Source organism: Eriocheir sinensis, unplaced genomic scaffold, assembly GCF_024679095.1.
Source record: "Eriocheir sinensis breed Jianghai 21 unplaced genomic scaffold, ASM2467909v1 Scaffold1381, whole genome shotgun sequence".
NCBI lineage: Eukaryota > Metazoa > Arthropoda > Malacostraca > Decapoda > Varunidae > Eriocheir > Eriocheir sinensis.
Genome location: NW_026110719.1, coordinates 65,816 through 72,500, shown reverse-complemented (window position 1 = coordinate 72,500; position 6,685 = coordinate 65,816).

Below are 6,685 nucleotides of genomic sequence, written 5' to 3'. Positions count from 1 at the left end.
TCAGAGGTAAGGCGCTAAACCTCAACACTGGTAACAATACGCGCCGCACGAAGACGGGAAACAGAGCGGTGTCGTGCTCCGTCTGAATTCCCGGCACTAAGGGTGGCGGTCCCTTCAGGAAAAGGCGCTTCACGCCTTCAGCAGCATGAGCAGGGCCTCGAAGCGTCGGCCGCCATGCAGGAGTTTCCAGCGTGCCCCTTCCCGGCATGGTAAAAAGAAGAGCCCCAAAAATAGAAAAGCAATGTATAAAAAAATAAAAAATAAACATCGTCTCAGCATAAAGAAACAAAAAGGAGAGAAAAAAAAAGTTAAACATTTAGAAAAAAATCAACTCACAACCAAACACGAAACAGAAAAAATCCAAAAAAATGTAAAACACTAAAAAGAGACAAAAATAATCGACTCAGCACCAAGACAAAGAAAGAGTAATAAAAAAAGTAAAAGAAAATATATATAAAAAAATACCAGAGAAAAAAATGAAAAAATATAAATAAAAATAAACTCGACCAGAGCAAAAAAAGAAAAAAAGATAAAACAAAAAAATACAAACAAACTCGACCAGAGCAAAAAAAAACAAAAAAACAACAACTCGTCCAGAGCAAAAAAAAAAAAGCTAAAACAAAAAAAAATACAAACCAACTCGACCAGAGCAAAAAAATAAAGAAAAAAAATACAAACCAACTCGACCAGAGCAAAAAAAAAAAAAATACAAACCAACTCGACCAGATAAAAAAAAAAAAATAAAAAAAATACAAACCAACTCGACCAGAGCAAAAAAAAAAAAAAAAAATACAAACCAACTCGACCAGAGCAAAAAAAAAAAAAAAAAAAATACAAACCAACTCGACCAGAGCAAAAAAGAAAAAAAAAGATAAAACAAAAAAATACAAACCAACTCGACCAGAGCAAAAAAAAAAAAGATAAAACAAAAAAATACAAACCAACTCGACCAGAGCAAAAAAAAAAAAGATAAAACAAAAAAATACAAACCAACTCGACCAGAGCAAAAAAAAAAAATATAAAACAAAAAAATACAAACAAACTCGACCAGAGAAAAAAAAAAAATAGAAAAAAAAACAAAATACAAACCAACTCGACCAGAGCCAAAAAAAAAGATAAAACAAAAAATACAAACCAACTCGACCAGAGCAAAAAAAAAAGATAAAACAAAAAAAATACAAACCAACTCGACCAGAGCAAAAAAAAGATAAAACAAAAAAAATACAAACCAACTCGACCAGAGCAAAAAAATATATAAATAAAAAATACAAACCAACTCGACCAGAGCAAAAAAAAAAAAGATAAAACAAAAAAATACAAACCAACTCGACCAGAGCAAAAAAAAAAAAAGATAAAACAAAAAAATACAAACCAACTCGACCAGAGCAAAAAAATATATAAATAAAAAATACAAACCAACTCGACCAGAGCAAAAAAAAGATAAAACAAAAAAATACAAACCAACTCGACCAGAGCAAAAAAAAAGATAAAACAAAAAAATACAAACCAACTCGACCAGAGCAAAAAAAAAATAGATAAAACAAAAAAATACAAACCAACTCGACCAGAGCCAAAAAAAAAAGAAAAAACTAAAAAATACAAACCAACTCGACCAGAGCAAAAAAAAAAAAAAAAAAAAAAAAACCAACACGACCAGACCAAAAAAAAAAAACAAAAAAAAAAAAAAAACAAACCAACTTGAACAGAGCCAAAAAAAAAAAGATAAAACTAAAAAATACAAACCAACTCGACCAGAGCCAAAAAAAAAAGATAAAACAAAGAAATACAAACAAACTCGACCAGAGCAAAAAATAAAAAAATAGATAAAATAAAAAAAATACAAACACTCGACCAGAGCAAAAAAAAAAAAAAGATAAAACAAAAAAATACAAACCAACTCGACCAGAGCAAAAAAAATAGATAAAACAAAAAAATACAAACCAACTCGACCAGAGCAAAAAAAAAAAAAAAGAAAAAAAAATGACAAAACCAAAAAATACAAACCAACTCGACCAGAGCATAAAAAAAAAAAAAAAAAACGAAGAAGACGGAAAAGACGACGAAGAAGACAAAGAAGAAAACGAAGAAGAAGATGAAGAAGAAGACGACGAAGAAGAAGACGACGAAGAAGACGGAAAAGACGACGAAGAAGACGAAGAAAAAGACGACGAAGAAGAAAACGAAGAAGAAGAAGACGAAGAAGACGAAAAAGAAGACGAAGACGAAAAAGACGACGAAGAAGACGACAACGAAGAAAACGAAGAACACGACGAAGAAAACGAAGAAGACGACGAAGAAGACGAAGACGAAAAAGACGACGAAGAAGACGACGACAAAGGAGACTAAGAAGACGACGAAGAAGACGACGAAAAAGACGACGAAGAAGAAGACGAAGAAGATGAAGAAGACGAAGAAGACGACGAAGAAGATGAAGACGAAAAAAACGACGAAAAAGAAGACGAAGAAGAAGAAGACGAAGAAGACGACGACGAAGAAGAAGAAAAAGAAGAAGACGAAGAAGAAGAAGACGAAAAAGACGACGAAGACGAAGACGAAGAAGAAGAAGACGAAGAAGTAGTCGAAGAAGAACACGACGAAGAACACGACGAAGAAGACGAAGAAGACTACGAAAAAGAAGACGAGGAAGAAAACGACGAAGAGGAGGACGAAGAAGGAGACGAAGAAGAGAACGAAGAATAAGACGACGAAAAAGAAGATGAAGGAGAAGACGAAGAAGAAGACGACGAAGACGAAGGAGCAGCAGCCACGACGAAAGGAGGGAGGGAACAGTAGCCACGACAAGGGAGGGAGCAGAAGCCACGACAAGGGAGGGAGCAGCAGCCACGACGACGGAGGGAGCAGCAGCCACGACGACGGAGGGAGCAGCAGCCACAACGAGGGAGGGAGCAGCAGCCACGACGACGGAGGGAGCAGCAGCCACGACGACGGAGGGAGCAGCAGCCACAACGAGGGAGGGAGCAGCAACCACGACGACGGAGGGAGCAGCAGCCACGACGACGGAGGGAGCAGCAGCCACGACGACGGAGGGAGCAGCAGCCACGACGAGGGAGGGAGCAGCAACCACGACGACGGAGGGAGCAGCAGCCACGACGACGGAGGGAGCAGCAGCCACAACGACGGAGGGAGCAGCAGCCACGACGACGGAGGGAGCAGCAGCCACGACGACGGAGGGAGCAGCAGCCACGACGACGGAGGGAGCAGCAGCCACAACGAGGGAGGGAGCAGCAACCACGACGACGGAGGGAGCAGCAGCCACGACGACGGAGGGAGCAGCAGCCACGACGAGTGAGGGAGCAGCAGCCACAACGCCGGACGGAGCAGCAACCACGACGACGGAGGGAGCAGCAGCCACGACGACGGAGGGAGCAGCAGCCACGACGAGTGAGGGATCAGCAGCCACAACGAGGGAGGGAGCAGCAACCACGACGACGGAGGGAGCAGCAGCCACGACGACGGAGGGAGCAGCAACCACGACGAGTGAGGGATCAGCAGCCACAACGAGGGAGGGAGCAGCAACCACGACGAGTGAGGGAGCAGCAGCCACAACGAGGGAGGGAGCAGCAACCACGACGAGTGAGGGAGCAGCAGCCACAACGAGGGAGGGAGCAGCAGCCACGACGAGTGAGGGAGCAGCAGCCACGACGAGTGAGGGAGCAGCAGCCACGACGAGGGAGGGAGCAGCAGCCACGACGAGTGAGGGAGCAGCAGCCACGACGAGTGAGGGAGCAGCAGCCACGACGAGGGAGGGAGCAGCAGCCACGACGACGGAGGGAGCAGCAGCCACGACGAGTGAGGGATCAGCAGCCACGACAAGGGAGGGAGCAGCAGCCACGACGAGTGAGGGAGCAGCAGCCACGACGAGGGAGGGAGCAGCAGCCACGACGAGTGAGGGATCAGCAGCCACGACGAGGGAGGGAGCAGCAGCCACGACGAGGGAGGGAGCAGCAGCCACGACAAGGGAGGGAGCAGCAGCCACGACGACGGAGGGAGCAGCAGCCACGACGAGGGAGGGAGCAGCAGCCACGACGAGGGAGGGAGCAGCAGCCACGACGAGGGAGGGAGCAGCAGCCACGACGAGGAAGGGAGCAGCAGCCACGACGAGGGAGGGAGCAGCAGCCACGACGACGGAGGGAGCAGCAGCCACGACGAGGGAGGGAGCAGCAGCCACGACGACGGAGGGATATGTCGTGTGATATGTTTTCTTTTCATATAATGTCGTGTGATATGTTTTCTTTTCATATAATGTCGTGTGATATGTTTTCTTTTCATATAATGTCGTGTGATATGTTTTCTTTTCATATAATGTCGTGTGATATGTTTTCTTTTCATATAATGTCGTGTGATATGTTTTTCCATATAATGTCGTGTGATATGTTTTCTTTTCATATAATGTCGTGATATGTTTTCTTTCATATAATGTCGTGTGATATGTTTTCTTTCCATATAATGTCGTGTGATATGTTTTCTTTTCATATAATGTCGTGTGATATGTTTTCTTTTCATATAATGTCGTGTGATATGTTTTCTTTTCATATAATGTCGTGTGATATGTTTTCTTTTCATATAATGTCGTGTGATATGTTTTCTTTTCATATAATGTCGTGTGATATGTTTTCTTTCCATATAATGTCGTGTGATATGTTACATTTACATATAATGTCGTGTGCTATGTTTTTTTTCATATAATGTCGTGTGATATGTTTTCTTTTCATGTAATGTCGTGTGATATGTTTTCTTTTCATATAATGTCGTGTGATATGTTTTCTTTCCTATAATGTCGTGTGATATGTTTTCTTTCCATATAATGTCGTGTGATATGTTTTCTTTTCATATAATGTCGTGTGATATGTTTTCTTTCCATATAATGTCGTGTGATATGTTTTCTTTTCATATAATGTCGTGTGATATGTTTTCTTTTCATATAATGTCGTGTGATATGTTTTCTTTTCATGTAATGTCGTGTGATATGTTTTCTTTTCATATAATGTCGTGTGATATGTTTTCTTTCCATATAATGTCGTGATATGTTTTCTTTCATATAATGTCGTGTGATATGTTTTCTTTTCATAATGTCGTGATATGTTTTCTTTTCATATAATGTCGTGTGATATGTTTTCTTTTCATGTAATGTCGTGTGATATGTTTTCTTTCCATATAATGTCGTGTGATATGTTTTCTTTTAATGTAATGTCGTGTGATATGTTTTCTTTACATATAATGTAGTGTGATATTTTTACTTTACATGTAATGTCGTGTGATATGTTTCTTTCCATATAATGTCTTGTGATATGTTTTCTTTTCATGTAATGTCGTGTTATGTTTTCTTTCCATATAATGTCGTGTGATATGTTTTCTTTTCATGTAATGTCGTGTGATATGTTTTTCATATAATGTCGTGTGATATGTTTTTTCATATAATGTCGTGTGATATGTTTTCTTTCATGTAATGTCGTGTGATATGTTTTCTTTCCATATAATGTCGTGTGATATGTTTTCTTTCCATATAATGTCGTGTGATATGTTTTCTTTCCATATAATGTCGTGTGATATGTTTTCTTTTCATGTAATGTCGTGTGATATGTTTTCTTTCCATATAATGTCGTGTGATATGTTTTCTTTCCATATAATGTCGTGTGATATGTTTTCTTTTCATGTAATGTCGTGTGATATGTTTTCTTTTCATATAATGTCGTGTGATATGTTTAATTTACATATAATGTCGTGTGATATGTTTTCTTTTCATGTAATGTCGTGTGATATGTTTTCTTTTCATATAATGTCGTGTGATATGTTTTCTTTCCATATAATGTCGTGTGATATGTTTCATTTCCATATAATGTCGTGTGATATGTTTTCTTTTCATATAATGTCGTGTGATATGTTTTCTTTTCATATAATGTCGTGTGATATGTTTTCTTTTCATATAATGTCGTGTGATATGTTTTCTTTTCATATAATGTCGTGTGATATGTTTTCTTTCCATATAATGTCGTGTGATATGTTTTCTTTCCATATAATGTCGTGTGATATGTTTTCTTTCCATATAATTTCGTGTGATATGTTTTCTTTTCATGTAATGTCGTGTGATATGTTTTCTTTTCATGTAATGTCGTGTGATATGTTTTCTTTTCATGTAATGTCGTGTGATATGTTTTCTTTTCATGTAATGTCGTGTGATATGTTTTCTTTCCATATAATGTCGTGTGATATGTTTTCTTTTCATGTAATGTCGTGTGATATGTTTTCTTTTCATGTAATGTCGTGTGATATGTTTTCTTTTCATGTAATGTCGTGTGATGTTTTTTTTTTCCATACAATGTCGTGTGATATGTTTTTCATGTAATGTCGTGTGATATGTTTTCTTTCATATAATGTCGTGATATATTTTCTTTCATTTAATGTCGTGTGATATGTTTTCTTTTCATATAATGTCGTGTGATATGTTTTTTTTCATATAATGTCGTGTGATATGTTTTCTTTTCATATAATGTCGTGTGATATGTTTTCTTTTCATGTAATGTCGTGTGATATGTTTTCTTTACATATAATGTCGTGTGATATGTTTTCTTTTCATGTAATGTCGTGTGATATGTTTTCTTTTCATATAATGTCGTGTGATATGTTTTCTTTTCATATAATGTCGTGTGATATGTTTAATTTCCAT